Raw genomic sequence first — 17341 nt, forward strand, 5'->3', positions numbered from 1 at the left:
ATGACATATCAGATAAAGGGCTAGTATCGAAGATCTATAAAGAACTATTAAACTCAACAGCAAAGAAACAAACAATCCAATCATGAAATGGGCAAAAGACATGGACAGAAATTCCACCAAAGAAGACATAGACATAGCCAACAAGCAAATGAGAAAATGCTTCGCATCACTTGCCATCAGGGAAATACAAATCAAAACCACAATGAGATACTACCTCATATCAGTGAGAATGGTGAAAATCAACAAGACCGGAAACAACAAATGTTGGAGAGGATGTGGAGAAAAGGGAACCCTCTTGCACTGTTAGTGAGAATGTGAACTGGTACAGCCACTCTGGAAAACTGTGTGGGGGTTCCTCAAAGAGTTAAAAATAGAGCCACCCTAAGACCCAGCAATTGTACTGCTGGGGATTTACCCCAAAGATACAGATGCAGTGAAACAGCATGCCACCTTCACCCCAATGTTTATAGCAGCAACGTCCACAATAGCCACACTGTGGAAGGAGCCTCGGTGTCCATCGAAAGATGAATGGATAAAGAAGCTGTGGTCTATGTATACAATGGAATATTCCTCAGCCATTAGAAACGACAAATACCCACCATTTGCTTCAACGTGGGTGGAACTGGAGGGTATTATGTTAAGTGAAGTCAGTCAGTAGGAGAAGGACAAACATTATATGGTCTCATTCATTTGAGGAATATAAAAAATAGTGAAAGGGAATAAAGGGGAAAGGAGAGAAAATGAGTGGGAAATATCAGTGAAGGTGACAGAACATGAGAGACACCTAACTCTAGGAAACGAACAAGGGGTAGTGGAAAAGGAGGTGGGCGGGGGGATGGGGTGAGTGGGTGATGGGCACTGAGGGGGCACTAGATGAGATGAGCATTGGGTGTTATGCTATATGTTGGCAAATTGAACTCTAATAAAAAATACAAAAAAATAAGAATAAAATAAAATGGTAGATCTCAAGGACAATTCTAATTGGGTTATTAAGGAATGTTTCCCATCCTCCTAGTTCCCAGCATGGATTGACTTGAGAAGAGCAACACACCCTAACCTCACCTCTCTAATTTCTACACCTACTGTTCACTACTAGCAATAAAAGAGTGTGCACTTATGAGCTTCAAGGACAGGAGAAAGAGAAAAGAAGGGGACAGTTGCTACAGGGATGCAATGGAAGTTAGTATAACATAACACTGGGCAGTAAAACAGGCAATGAAAAGGCTATGGCAGTGGGAGGTGCCAAGGTGACTGAGGAAAGAGAGAAAAAGAATGTGCCAACTTTCAAAAATGTTAGAAAAAGAGTTCAGGAATTGAAGACAGAATATGGTGCCAAGAATACAGAGCCCCGGGTAATAACAGCAAGTGCAAACACTTTGGGATTAAATAGAAGGAAAGGGAGGGGAATGGAACATAATAGAGGAAGTAGGTCCTGAGTGGTTGCCTCAAAACATTGGTTCTTTTTTTTTTTTTTAAAGATTTTATTTATTTATGACAGAGAGACAGAGACACAGGCAGAGGAAGAAGCAGGCTCCATGCAGGGAGCCCGACATGGGACTCGATCCCGGGTCTCCAGGGTCATGTCCTGAGCCAAAGGCAGACACCCAACCGTGAGCCACCCAGGCGTCCCAAAACATTGATTCTTAAAGTGTGGACCTCAGATCAGTATCATATGAGAATTTGCTAGAAATGCTGATTCCCAGGCCCTGCTCCACGCCTACTGAATCAGGGAAGCCTTAGGTGGGATCCAACAACCTGAGTTTTAACAAGCACAGCAGGGGATTCTAGCACAAGCTAAAATTTGAGAACCACTTCCTTAGAACTGGGAGTAGGAAACTCTGTCTACTCCAACGGCCAGTTTCTGTCCTGACTGTCGTATATTAAAGGTTTTTATTTTAAAAAGAAAAAGCCACCCAAAATTTTTGCATTGTGTTTTGATTTCAGGAATCAGTCACAAATTCTTTTGTTGAAAAGATCTGCTACAGAAAAGAATGTCATTTTTTTTCTAACCACTGAGAATTATAATGAACATTTTATAGTTCTGAAAATAAAAGACTTAAAAAGAGAAAACAGTGAACTTGCTGCTGATTCATTTGTACCAACTGATTAAATTTATGAACCATCATCAATTTTCACTCTAGCTATTATATCTTGACTTTAGGCAATTATTTACAGCAATGCTTCACAAAACGTTTATACTTACTCAGGTACAAAGATTCCTATGGTGTATTTCACAATAGATAAAATCAGGTTCCACAGCACATCTTCTTCTTTTTTGGGGACAGGAGCTTAGAGAACAGAAAGTACACTATAAAACAAAATGCAATCCAATGTAGGACATTTGTTCCTAACCTAGTAAACTAATGAGCAAAAGGCAATTTACTTGATTTAAAACAAAACAAAACAAAACAAAACAAAACAAAACCAAACCAAAACCACCAGTTATTTGAACAAGAAAAGTTCAGTATAAAGAATTGTTTAGATTCTTTTGTTAGACAATAAGTAGAAGGTGTTCATCTACCAAAATAAATAAAATTTATCCAGAAATTTCAGAGGAAAAAAAGTAGCTACTATCTGCAGCCTGTGAAAACATAGCTAGTTAAAGAATTAATTACCAGGAGCAAACTGTCCTCTATCCCAGGCTGAGTGTCTGACATCTCAGGAAGGAAGTGGCTACCATAGTGACACATAGCCTGCTGGTAGGTGAAGAAATTGCCACTCAGGTATAGGCACTGATCTGTAGAAAGGGTGCACCATTGCTGGAAGTTGTGAGTGGGCTGGAGATGGTTTCTAGAAGTGATACACCATTGCCAGAAAGTGTAGGCAGGCCAGAGCTGTCAGGCTTTTGGTAGAGCACGGCCTTAGGGTATATGGTTGGAGACCTTCTGAACAGCCAGATGCTAATCTGCTCTGAATTACATCCAAAGACAGGAATCTGGAAGGGAAGTGTGTTCCTGTTTCTATTGTCTGGAGGGTCACACCAGTGTTTACAGTCCAGCGGCAATATCACGAAGTAGGGCAAATGATGCATTTGTAGCTGAGAGACAATAAATTGATAACTGCACTGCCTATCCTCTGGCTCTTCAGTTTCCATCTGCACTTTTCTCCACACATTTAGCCCTCTATTCAACAACAAAACAACTCAAGTTTTCCACCCAATAAGATGCAGCTGTCCTTCATACACATGAAAAAGTCCTCACCCTCTTCTCAAAATGGAGAGATGCAACATTCCAAGGGTTATTGTAATTACTGTATTGTAATTCAATCACAGTCCAACTGAATATTCTGTTATCTGAAGGCTAAATTATAAACTTAACCTTCAAAAACATGTATATAAAATCATAAATGAGAGAAGAAAAACACTAATATATGCATTTATGCAAATATAAAATATGCAAAGCTGCTACATTCCTTGCTTTTATAACTGGCCATGAAGTTGTAGTTGATATTGTGACTTCTTTCTTCTACTATCCTTTCCATATTTTGCTCCCTCTCAGGGAGATAACAGCTACTGGGGCTCTTTACCTGGTGGAATGATCCCACAAGCAGGGAGAGCAACAGAGGGAGAGAGATAAGCAGGCTCCCCGCTGAGCAGGGAGCCCAATGCAGGCATGATTCCCAGACCCTGGGATCATGACCTGAGCTAAAGGCAGACTTAACTGACTGAGCCACCCAGGTGCCCCAATTTCCCTCATTTTATTTTATTTTATAAGATTTTATTTATTTAAGAGAGAGAGAGAGAGAGCATGAGCAGGGGGTAGAGGCAGAGGAAGCAACAGACTTCCCCCTGAGCTGGGGCTCAATCCTGGGGCCCTGGGATCATGATCTGAACCAAAGGCAGATGCTTAGCCAACTGAGCCACTCAAGAAATTTAAAATATTCAGATCTAACTAGGCTGAAGACCACTGTGGTAGATCCTATATTCTCTAATAAGCAGAATAATATATGTATATATTCTCTCACATTCTTTAATAAACAGAAGAGAAAACTGAGTTTTCTGTTCATGATCACCAAAACCTTACAGTGTTTTTGGACTGTAATACATAAACCCCCACAAGAATAAGTAAATGTAGCTTAATCATGGAAAATTAATGAAAAACTTTTTTTTTTTTTTCCGGTTTAACCACACTACTGCAAGAAGCAAAAATGGAAAACTTGTACTACATTTAATGGAGAATGTCCTAATGATCTCCAAACAGGTGCTCATTAACAACTAAACACCCACTGAAAGATAATAATTTGAGGCCAGGAGACTGATACCTAGAGCTGAGTGGAGAACAAAGTTCATGCACCGGAAGACCTAGAATCCAAATCATGGTATCCAGAACTTTACTATTCCTACAAAATAGGAGCAGCTCTTTTATTTGTGGTTGTTCTGGGGAGTAATTACAGAGAATTTCTCTCTAGTAAAAAGAAAAAAATTATACAACTGTTTTTTCCACTTAAAAAAAAACTTTGAAAAAAAACTTTGGTTATTAGTTAAAAGAAGATACGTTGATAAATGAGTTTCATCTGTTCTCTGTGGCTTGGTACAAGCTGTATAATCTGTTCCAACCTACTCATCTACATTACTCATCTCTATCACTGAATAATTGAAAGTTAGCTTCACATTTGGGCACTTACTGCATTGTCTTCTCATACATTCTTAATATTGTATTGCTGATAAGTTGATAATGTACCCCTTTATATTAGAAGTAAATAATTAATTAAAGGTGCTGAACTCTGGGAATATGAGCTAACAGCTTTCCTTTCCTCCCTAAATATTGCGTTTATTACTTGGATCACTTGGACCAGTGGTTAAGGCTAGCCCATCCTCTGCTGATTGAATAAGCATCTGTGGGAAGCTTCTGCAAATGAACGAATTAGTTTTATTAGAAAATACAGAAAGAAGCAAGTTTACAGACATGTTCACAGTATTCATTAGGAAATATTCCCAACACACAGTACTTGCTGAAAACAATATGAAACATTCTTAGGCTTTCTCTATAACTTTGATGATGAACACTGGACAAATTAGCTCCATTCATTCACTCATTCATTCACTTAGTCCACAAAGATTTGCTGAATGTCTACTCTAAGATGCTATCTTATATCAAGTCCTAGAAGCAGAGCCTGAGATGAGGGTTCTTTTGAAATGAGTAGTTGAGGAAGTGATCTCAAGAGAAGGTGGGTGAGAGAGGCAAGATGGTACAGGGGAAAAGGTTAGCAAAGATGTAATCTCATCAAGACATTAGCTTCAGTCTAGTTCCCCAGCAAATTCTCATCTTGAGTGAACAGGGCCAAGTTTCACGCCCAATGTTAGCTATTGGATGGGGGCTGTAGCCCTCAGAGTGTGACTGCTCCAGTTTCCTGTTCTGTTAAAAGGAAGCGAATATTTCTACTGAGATGGAGAGCTGTGAATTGCCAACAACAGAAACTTTTTTTAAAAAGATTTTATTTATTTATTCATGAAAGTCACAGAGAGAGAAGCAGCGACACAGGCAGAGGGAGAAGTAGGGTCCCTGCAAGGAGCCTGATGCAGCACTCAATCCTGGACCCAAAGATCATGCCTTGAGCCAAAGGCAGACACCAAACGGTTAAGCCACCCACGCGTCCCAACAACAGAAACTCTTAATAGCCAGGCAACTGGGGGTAGACAAACCAGCCAGATCAAGGGAAGGTGGCCACCAATACAGTTCAGTAGATGACTGTGTTAGATATGGTCATGACTTATTAAATTTTTAGAGGTAGAATGGACGGCTCAATCAGTTAAACGTCTCACTCTTGATATTAGCTCAGGTCAGGATCTCAGGCTCGTGAGAGTAAGCCCCACATTGGGTTCTGCTCTGGGCATGGAGACTAAAGATTCTTTCCCTCTCCCTCTGACCCTCTGACCCTCTGACCCTCCCCCCTGCTCATGCACACACACACTCTCTCTCTCAAAAAATAAATTATTAAAAAAAAACCCACTCATTTTCTACATAAGCAGCCCTAAGGCTCAGAGATATAGTCTTACGAATGCCTAATTTGGCACAGTGTGGATTATAACACATACATGACTTCCAGCACTATAATTTTATTATATCTGAATACCTAATTTCAGAAATTTTTCCTTTGATTAGTATATAGGCTGCAGAAACCTTATCTCTAATATTTTTCTTTCAGAGAACTAAAGGACCTGATAATATATTTTGGGACTAAATGGGTTCTGTAATAGGAAATAATTGCTCTAGAACAAGTAACTGGACTTCTCCCTCTTGCAATGAATTTAAGAATTCAACATCTAAATTTAGATGAGAATGAAAAAACTAAAAAGGCAACCCCAAACTAAGATAAGAAATAAGAGATCAATTTCTCCTGTCACAAGTGATGAGGCAGAAAAATCCCAAGCTGCAATTATGCCTAGTAATGAAAGAGCAGAAAGAGACTTCTCATCATTGGATTTTTTATTAACGGCACCAAGTATTTTGACCACATTTTATGAGAAAGAACTTGGAAGAAACTGAGAGTTAGGACTCTATTTTCAAATCTTTAGACTTGACATAGACAAAACCCAGGAATGTTTCTCTTAAAACATCCTTGCTTAAAGATGTATTTACATTGTCTTTTTAAAAATTTATTTATTCATGAGAGACACAGAGAGAGAGACAGAGACATAGGCAGGGGGAGAAGCAGGCTCCATGCAGGGAGCCGGATGTGGGACTGGATCTGAGACTGCGGGACCATGCCCTGGGCCAGAGGCAGGCGCTCAACCGCTGAGCCACCCAGGCGTCCTATATTTACATTGTCTTTAGGAATCCTGTACCTATACCAAAAACCAAAATGTGAGGGTTATTAACTCTGTTTAATTTACCCATCTGTTTATATCAGGAGTTCTTAACTCAAACTTCTTGTGTGCCTAAAAGGTCCATGGATAGAATTCAGTAGGTGCTTGAACTTGATGGGTAAAAAAATTTACACCTGTATTTTCAGTAACATTTAGCTGAAATTTAGAAAGTTCTTTAAGTATGAATGTTGGCAAAAATCCTGGTCCCTGTGACCTTGTCACTACTAGAATTCATGGATACTTTTATTTTTTTTTATTTTATTTTTTAAAGATTTTATTTATTTATTCATGACAGACACAGAAAGAGAGAGGCAGACACAGGCAGAGGGATAGGGAGAGAAGCAGGCTCCATGCAGGGAGCCTGACATGTGACTTGATCCCGGGTCTCCAGGATCACACCCAGGCTGAAGGTGGCACCAAACCGCTGGGCCACTGGCTCTGCCCCATGGATACGTTTAAATCACAGTGAAGTTGTTATAGGTATCTTAAAATATCATTTATGCTAATCATGCTTAAAAGTACTGCAGTGCTGTCTCTCAGCCTCCCTGTCCACAGACATTACTGCACTGGAGCTGGCCAACTGCAATGCAACTCTATGCCTTTAATTGGCAAAGCTATATAACCTCATAATAGAAATTTAACTCCAACATCTTCACAGAATTTTGGTATTCATTGAGAGAACCTATCCATTTCTTGTTAAGCAACCTATGGAAACTTTAATTAAACTTATAATAATATATTTTTTAGTAATCTGTATTGTCAGCACTTGTAAATGAAAAAAAAAAAAAAACCTACCCCAAACTGGACATTGACAGGTTAGCTTCCATGATATACACATCTCCCTGTCAAAGTTGATCATTCTTATTCATATTCAGTAACAACAGCCCTCACATGGATAAGTGTTCAAAAAATAAAATTTAACTCTGACTTGCCAATATTTGAAATCTATTGTTATTTAGTACATTTTAGAAAGCTTATATGTTGATACATTACAAAAATAATTTAAAATTTAAACTGCTTTTTTTTTGGTAGTCCTATATATTTTATGTATTCAAAACATTCTTAGGAACCCATAGGCTTTCTCAGACTACCCAAAGGGCCCATGATATAAAAGAAGGTTAAGAACCCTGTGGTTAGTAGTTATTTATTTATTTATATATTTGTTTCAAGATTTTATTTATTTATTTGAGAAAGAGTCAGCAAGAGAGAGAGGGAGCAGCAGGAAGGAGAGGCAGAGGGAGAGGGAGAAGCAGACTCCCACTGAGCAGGGAGCCCGATTTGGGTTTGATCCCAGGACCCTGGTATATGATTAACTGACTGAGCCACCCAGGTGCCCCAGGATGGCTTATTTATATAAGTCATGACACTGAATGGTCACTTTCACTGGCCTTTGCTTCTGTGTTCTGACTTAAATCAGTTAACTATCTCCTTAACTCTTATTTTTTCCTATTTTTACACCTTTAGTGAAATGTACAGTGAAATGTACTTTACATATTATAAAATCCACCCATTTCAGTTGTACAATTTAGTGATTCAACTGGTAACATTATTTTTTTAAAATATTTATTTATTTATTTGAGAGAGAGAGAACAGAGCAGGAGGGGCAGAGGGAGAAGGAGAGAGAATCTCAAGCAGACGATACCCTGAGTGAGGAACCCCACACAGGGCTTGATCACATAATCCTGAGGTCACAACCCAAGTGAAAACCAAAAGTCAGACACATAACTGACTGTGCTGCCAAGGTGCCCCTCAATTAGTGACATTATTGAGTGGAGCAACCATCACCATAAGTCAATTTTAGAGTACTTGCATCCTCCTAATAAAATCACAGTCCTTAGTTATTATTAGGCATATTAAATTGTATCCTATCTCCCTATCATTGATTATCATGTTTTCTTAGATTATAGAAATTCATCTATAATAAAAGTCCTATGATTATGTGAACACTTAGCATGGCATGAGTGGTATACATTTTAGAAACAAATTTAATTTAAAAATATTCATTCTAATTAATTCAGGTGGCAGTCATCAATGGATGCTAAAAATAGTGTGTAAAAGTTTGGGGAGTAATAGGATAGTTACACAACCTCAAAATATCTTTCCAAAAGTCATTTATTAATTATAAGAGGTAACATAATAATGCTACAGTGGAGAAACATGACAGACACCACCTTAGCCAAATGATCAAGGTTAAGCACAAATAGTGAGACAAATCAACAGCATATGCCTCCTAATGTGGTGTACTGAAAAGAACACAGGATCCTTTCTGTGATATTCCTGAATAACTTGAATCTAATAATGAGAAAACATCAGACAAAACCTAGTTTGAAGGACTGTCTACAAAATAATTGTCCTATACTTTCAAAGATGTTAGCTTCGTGAAATACAAAGAGTCTCAGGACTTCATATTAAGGGAAGTAAAGAGATATGACAACTGAATGTAATGCATGATCCTAAATTTCTTTTTCTGTAATTGCCCTTACTGGCCTATTAGTAAAATCGGAGTACAGACTGTATAATAAATAACAGTGGTATATCAGCAGCAGTTTTCCAATTTTGAAAATTGTGCTGTTGTTACATAAAATATTCCGAGTTTTAGAAAATACACATTGAAGTGTATAGAGGAAAGAAGTATTGTATCTGAACTTACTCTTAAATTGTTCAGTGTGTGTGTGTGCAAGAACACATGTGTGTGCATGCACACTCCCGTGTAGAGAGAGAACGAAGGAGAAGACTATGAGACAATAATAGTTAACATTTGGAGAATCTGGGTAGAGGTTATTCTGGAATTCTTTGTACTATTTTTGAAAATTTTCTGTAAGGATGACATTCTGTTAGAAGAAACAAAATAAAAAAACAGCTCTAAGTATACTCACTACTATACCAAATACTGAAAGTTCTGATACCTCAATTTATGTACCGCTCTTGGTTACATTTAGCTGCTGGCAAATTTTCTCCATAGATTTTTTGGCTGTGCCTCATTTGGTTCTTTCATTTGAGTATTTGTGCTCTCTTTTTTTGTTTATTATTTCCCTACGGCAGATGTTGCTGAGTTCCAAACATATGGTCATTTTCATTTTCTGCCATTCACCCACAAAATTATGCCAAAAAGGACCAACCATGGTGATAAATCAAAATAGGCTATAGAAATGTGGAGCAGGATGAGTCATATATTTTGGGAGTCTGCAGCTTTGGTTAGCTACTAATTCAATTCATGACCTTGGGGGAAAAAACTACATCATTGCTTTGAATCCTATTCTCTTCATAATGTTTTTCAATACAGAGTGTTGAAAGGATTAATTTATGATTGTGCATCATTTTGAATCTCCTTGATTTAGCGATTAAAATAGTTACCACAAATAAATACACCAATAAATAGTATACTTAAGAAAATCTTCTTGGTATTTTGAAGGTTGTTTTAGAACTATAAAAGCTTTTCATAATGCTCACAGTATTACCAGCACTTGCTTGAAGTATACTTTCTCCCTGTGGACATTGTATTATTGAATAAGATTGATGAGAATAGGAATCATGCAAGGGATTCATAGATCATCAGTATTTTGCCTTTTCTGTCCTTTCATTTCTAGACTGAAAATACCTAAATTAATTTTCTTTTCCTCAAAGTTTTTACTCTCTGAACCAGGCCTGTTGTTTTGTTTGCCTGCCACCCATTTACTTTTTTTTTTTTTTTTTTTTTTTTTTTTTTTGTAGCATTGAGTTTAATAAGGATACAAACCTCCCCCAACTCAATTCATATGGTTTAGCTCGGACTGACCCAGGAGGATGAATTCCATGGAACGATCTGACCATTTAGAGTGGCACATACCCTGTCTACAATGATTGTAGGCATAGGCCCATGATACCAAGGACCATGAGTCCCTCTTATGACTCTTTCTAAAATGAAGAAACAAGCGATCTCTTTCCACTGAGATTGCTAAACTGGGAGAATGTAAACCCATTATTTCTAGTAGCTATCTTGCCACCAGAAGGGCAGAATGTGTCTAAGCCTGTTTCCAATCCAGATAAAAGCACAGGTGAGAGATAAAGGAAATAATTTCCTAAGGCTTATTTGAGGGCTTAGATTGAGTTTGTCTGCATAAAGATAACATGAAGTTCACTGATGTGGGTCAATATATTCCCTGGTTTTTGTTGTTTTTGTTTGACTTAAGTTGGTTGGGAGAGCTCCAACAAAATCATTTGGTATATGTGGCAGAGACAGCTGGTTGCTTATTCGACATCCATTTTCTCCTTTATCCTCAGTAACATAATTTCAATTTTATTTCAGGTACCAAATGTCTCAGCTTTAAAAAAAAGTATTAAAAAAAAAAAAAAAGTATTTTCCAACCTCCTTTGTAGGCAGGTATGACCATGTAACGAAGGACCAGTCAAAGATGTATAGGTGAAAGTTATAGGTTGAGATTTTTTAGAAGGCTTTTATTAACAGAAAGCTTGGATGAGTCCTTTTGTTCCTTGCTCTTCTACTTATTCCGCCTAAAACGGACTTATGAGGATTGCAATTCCTGTTGCCATCTTGGGACCTTGAGGGTGGAAGCTATGTGTCAAGATAAGCACTGTCGAAATATAGAAAGGCCTGGGTTCCTGTTATCTTTGTGGAATTCAATGCCAGCGTGGAGAACCCACATTTGAACTTCTTTGATGTAAAACAATAAACTCTCAGGTGTTTAAGCCATAGCAGTCAGATTTCTATTGCTAGTAGCTGACAAAATTCCTGTGTAATAGGATATATCTTCAAATACTAGTGGTACTTTATGAAATTCTTGGATTTATTTTCCGTGAATGGAACTGAGGAGAAATGGATGCTTTAAGCTAACACTAATTCACTTCATTTTGCTTTAAGCTAACACTAATTCACTTCATTTATGAATTTTAGATGACAAGCAATTAATAATTCTGTTTGCTAATACCTCACTCCCTTTTCTGATGCTCTCTACACAATAAGGAAAATTCTGGGTGGGTCAAATGTGGCAGTTCAGAGTCACAAAGCTCTTAATCTGAGCTTGTAGATGTTCCTAATTATTTTGCCTTCTCTATCCTTTTTTTTTTTTAAGATTTTATTCATTTATTTGATAGAGACAGAGAGCATAAGCAGGGAGAATGGGAGAGGGAGAAACAGACTCCCCCTTGAGCAGGGAGCTCCATCCCAGGACTCTGAGATCATGACCCGAGCCGAAGGCAGATGCTTAGCCAACTGAGCCACCCACACACCCCTGCCTTCTCTATTTTTATACTCAGTATTTCATTTGAAGTCATCATCTGTTACTTGGATTTCTTGCACCCAACCTTTGTTCATTAAACCCAATTCTCTACACTGGCATTAGAATAATCATTCAAATATATATCATGATTTTATAAATTCCTTAGAAAACGACTAAATGAACTGGAGAGTGACCAAAATCAGGCAGAAGCTGGAGGCAAGTCAACACGTGAAGGAAGTGGCAACAGGTAAAGATATGTATATGTAATTTCTATCCTCAGGGCAGGCTCCAACAAAGGAGCTAAAATTTGAAGAGAAACCCCCGGTCATTCTGGCTTCAAGAAATAAGAAACTAAGCATAGAGTTTGGGGTGACCACTATAGCTGGAAAGAAAAAGGGAAAATATACAAGAGAGGTCCAGAGAGGAGAGTTCCAAATACTCTGCTCAAATTTTTTTTAAATTTTTATTTATTTATGATAGTCACACAGAGAGAGAGAGAGGCAGAGACACAGGCAGAGGGAGAAGCAGGCTCCACGCAGGGAGCCCGACATGGGATTCGATCCCGGGTCTCCAGGATCGTGCTCTGGGCCAAAGGCAGGCGCCAAACCACTGCGCCACCCAGGGATCCCTCTGCTCGAATTTTAGCTAAAGTCTGAACTCTAATTGTTGAGGGCAGATTTAAAGTAACCCAGAGAAGGCTAAAAGATCTGAACAGAGATTTCAGCTGCTACCTTCCATAGGTAAGACAGTGAGTCCAGTGTGTTAACTGCCTTTAAACAACAACGTGAACAAAATAAAACACCACTCTTAGTCAATAGGAATAGAAAGAGAACTTCTTCAATTTAATAAAGAACGTCTACAAAAACCCTATAGCTAATGTCATATTTAATAGGAGAAACTTGAAGTTTTCCTGTTAAGATCAGGTATCGGGCAAGGATGTATTCTGCACCACTGCTTTTCGATATCATACTGGTACGTCCTAGCAAATGCAGTAAGACAAGAGAAGGAAATCAAAGTTATACAGATTGGGAAGGAAGAAATAAAACTGTCTTTGTTCATTGATGATATGATTATCTATGTAGAAACCCCCTCATAAATTGACAAAAAAAAACCTCCTGGAACTAATAAGTAATTATTAGAAAGGTTGAGGATATAAAGTTGATATAAAAATCAATGCTTTCCTACATACCAGTAATGAACAAGCTGAATTTGAAATTAAAAACACATTTACCACATTAAATTAGCAGTACCCCCAGTGAAATACTTATTTATAAATCTAATGAAATATGTACAAGAGCTATATGAGGAAAACTCCAAACTCTGAGAAAAGATATAAAGACAAACTAAATGGAGAGATATTCAATGTTCAATATAATCAAGATGTCAGTCCTTCCCAATTTGATCTATAGATATAGTACAACCCCAAACAAAATTCCAGCAAGTTATTTTATGGAATCTAAAGTTTACACGGGAAAAAGCCCCAGAACAACCAACTCAACATTGAAGGAAAAGAACAAAGTTGAAGAACTGACACTACCTGACTTCAAGATTTACTATAAAGCTAACATAATCAACACAATGTGGGACTAGTCGAAGAATAGACAAATAGACCAATAGAACAGAACAGAAAGCCCAGAAATAGACTTACATAAATATAGTCAACTGATCATTTTCTTTTATTTTTTATTTATTTATTTATTTTTTTGATCATTTTCTTTTAATTGAACTATGACTGACATATAACAGTTTTAGGTGTATGACACAATAATTCAATATATTTACATAATGTGAAATGATTACCACAATAAGTTTACCCAAATCTGTCACCATGCATAGTTATAAAACTTGCTTTTTTCTTTTTTTTTAAGATTGATTGATTGATATTTTTATTTATGAGAAACATAGAGAGAGGCAGTGACACATGCAGAGGGAGAAGCAGGCTCCCCGCAGGGAGCCGAATGCAGGACTCATCCCAGAGTGAACTGAAGGCAGATGCTCAACTGCTGAGCCACTCAGGTGTCCCAAACTTGCTTTCCTTTTGATGAGAGTTTAAAGATCCACTTTCTTAGAAACTCAAAAAATGCAATACACTATTATTAACTATATTCACTATGCTGTACATTATGTCCCCATGACTAATTGTAACTGGAAGTTTATACTTTTGACCCAATTCAGCCATGGTGGCCCCCCCTCCCATGTCTCTGGCAACCACCAATATGTTCTCTGTATCTATGAGCTTGTCTTTTCTTTTTTTCTAAGAGTCCACATATAAGTGAGAATATATGGCATTTATCTTTCTCTGTCTGACCAATTTTACTTAGCATAACACCCTCAAGGTCCATCCATGTTGTTGCAAATGGCAATATTTCACTGTGTTTTTTTTTACAGCTGAATCATATTCCAGTGTGTGTGTGTGTGTGTGTGTGTGTGTGTGTGCATTTTAAAAATTTATTCATCAGTGGACACTTAGGCTGTGTCCATGTATTTGGCTATTGCATATAATGCTACCATAAACATGGGGATACATATCTATTCATATTAGTGTTTTCATTTTCTTTGAGTAAATATCTAGAAGTAGAATTGTTGCATCATATGGCAGTTCTAATTTTACTCTTTTGAGAACCCTCCATTCTGTTTTCCATAGTGGCAGGACCAATTGAAATTCCCACCAACTGTGCACAAAGTTTCCCTTTTAACCACATCCTCACCAACCCTTGTTATTTCTTGTCTTTTTGATAATAGACATTCTAACAGGCGTAAAGTAATATCTCATTGTGATTTTGATTTACATTTCTCTAATGATTTGTGATGTTAAACATCTTATGTGTCTGTTGGCTATCTATATGGCTTCTTTGGATAAATGTCTTTTCAGATCCTCTGCCCATTTTTCAATGAGATTTTTGGTATTTTTCACTATTGAACTATCTGAGTTTCTTATATATCTTAGTTATTAACCCCTTGTCAGATAATGATTTGTAAATATTTTCTCCATTCTATAGGTTGGCTTTTCATTTTGTTGATCATTTCATTTACTAGCAAGAGCTTCTTAGTTTGATGTAGTCTCATTTGTTGATTTTTGCTTTTGTTAATTTTGGTTTTGGTGTTATATCCAAAAAATCTATAATAAGACCAATGTCAAGGTTCTTTTTACCTATGTTTTCTTTTAGGGATATTACAGCTTCAGGTCTTATGTTTAAGTCTTTAATCTATTTCAGATTAGTTTTTGTGAGTGGTTTAAGAACATGCAGGGTTTGTAGAGGAGCTCCTGACACTGCTTCTAGGGCCACCGTGGCCTGGGAACTCGCAGCAGCCATTTCTCACTGCAGCACCTTTCTTCAGATGGTCAACTCAGGGGGCCAGGACCCTGCTTTATACATGTGGTCCCCTCATGGGAGCTCCTCAGCAGTTCTAGAGCACAGTACACAAGTGACAAAAGTGCCTGGGGGCCAGTGGGGCTCAGCCAGCACTGCTCCCAGATCCACCCTTACCTGGGGCCACGTCAGCTGGCCACACTGTCAGGCTGGGCATCAGTCTACACTGCAGCACCTGAGGGCTTTGATCCACCTGGTAAAAGCAGTGGCTTCCCTCGTGCCATCTCCTGCTTAGCCTGGCACCTCCTATTTCCATTCTCTTATGATCTGCAAAGTGTGGCGACCTCACTCTAAATATGCCGTCTCTTTTCATCATCCTAACTCCTCTCTGGCAACTAGGACTCACGGTCAGACCAAGCTCACTGAAAGTCCTGTGTAAGACAAACCAGGGATCACTTTAAGTGGCTCCCAGGAGAGCTGGGAGGGCCGGCCAGCCCCCAGGCCCCACCACCCTCGGACCCATCTCCCTCAGTTCCTTCGTCTTCCTCCCCACTCACTTGTCCCACCTCCCTACCCCCAATCGACATACAAATCAGCACCAGCATCCCCCTCTATCGGTGAATGATTTTTCTAGAGAACCGTGCTCTTCCCTTACCTCGGGGAAGGTGAATGGGTTTTCATCCTGCCCCAATCAGGAAGCAGACTCCCCCTGTTCCTACTGAGTGCTTCAGCCCCTCACCACTCCCCTGGGAGATCACTGGAACCCACACCAAGCAAGGATGGAGGGACAAAGCAAGAGTCCTACACCCTCATGACTCCAAGTGATGACTGAGTCCAGGGTTGACTGAGGACTCCTGATGACAGCAACAACATTGTGGAAGGGACAGGGGTCTGTCATCCTTAGAGCTGTGGCTTGGGCATTTTATTTTTGTTCATTTGATTTTGAGTGCAGTATCAGAGTTTAGAGGGATTTTTGTCTCCTTGATTAATATGATTTTCCAGGTTGTTGTATCCAGGATATAGTGGCAACAGCCTTAAACTTTGTTTCTGCTCCTACCCCAGAGCCCCCAAGGCATGGGGAAGGTCTGGCCACCCCTGCCCGGCCCCGCTGTCAAGGAAACTCCATCAGAAATTCAACTGGCTTCCAAACTGAAAAAAAAAACAAAAAACAAAAAACAAAACAACAACAACAAAAAACTGTCCAAAAACAGTTCACTTAAGCCTCAAAAAAAAAAAAAAAAAAAGATAGGGGTCCAATTTCATTCATTTTACATGGGAACATCCAGTTTTCCCAACATCATTTATTGAAGAGATTATCTTTTTCTCATTGATTCTTGGCTCCTTTGTCAAATATTAGTTGACCATAGATGTATGAGTTTATTTCTGGTTTCTTAATTCTGTTCCTTTGGTCTATATATCTGATTTATGTCAGTATCATACTATTTTGATTACTATAACTTTATAAGATAGTTTGAAATCAGAAGTGTGATGCCTTCATCTTTGTTCCTTCTCAAGATTGTTTTGGCTATTAAGGGTCTTTTGTGATTCCATACAAATTTTAAGCTTGTGTTTTCTATTTCTGTGGAAAACCATTGGAATTTTGATAAGGACTGTACTGGATCTATAAATGGCTTACATTAGTATGGACATTTTAACAGTATTAACTTTTCCAACTCATATAACTAGAATATCCTTTCATTTATTTGAGTCTTCTTCCTTTTTTTAAATCAACGTCTGATAGTTTTCAGTGTATAGCTCTTTTCCTTCCCTGGTTACATTTATTCATAAGTACTTTATTATTTTTGGTGCTTTGTAAATGGGATTTTTTTCTTTATTTTTTTTCAGATAGTTTGTTAGTATATAGAAATGCAATGAATTTTTGTATGTTGATTTTATATCCTGCAACTTTACTGAGTTCATTTATTAGTTACCATAGTTTTTTGGTGAAGTCATTAGAATGTTATACTATATTGGTAGTCTTGGAATGTTTTGGTGCCCATTTGGAAAAA

The 17341-nt window shown here is 38.1% G+C and overlaps 1 protein-coding gene across 1 annotated transcript in view; it reads right to left on the bottom strand.

Annotated features, from left to right (window-relative positions):
- NDFIP2 (Nedd4 family interacting protein 2) overlaps positions 1-17341 on the bottom strand; it is a 123906-nt gene that overhangs the window by 91446 nt on the left and 15119 nt on the right. The window contains exon 3 of the mRNA XM_072782669.1: positions 2204-2288. The gene's annotated coding sequence lies outside the window, so the exon portion shown is untranslated. The remainder of the gene's footprint in view (positions 1-2203; positions 2289-17341) is intronic.

This window comes from Canis lupus, chromosome 17 (genome assembly GCF_048164855.1).
Source record: "Canis lupus baileyi chromosome 17, mCanLup2.hap1, whole genome shotgun sequence".
Lineage (NCBI taxonomy): Eukaryota > Metazoa > Chordata > Mammalia > Carnivora > Canidae > Canis > Canis lupus.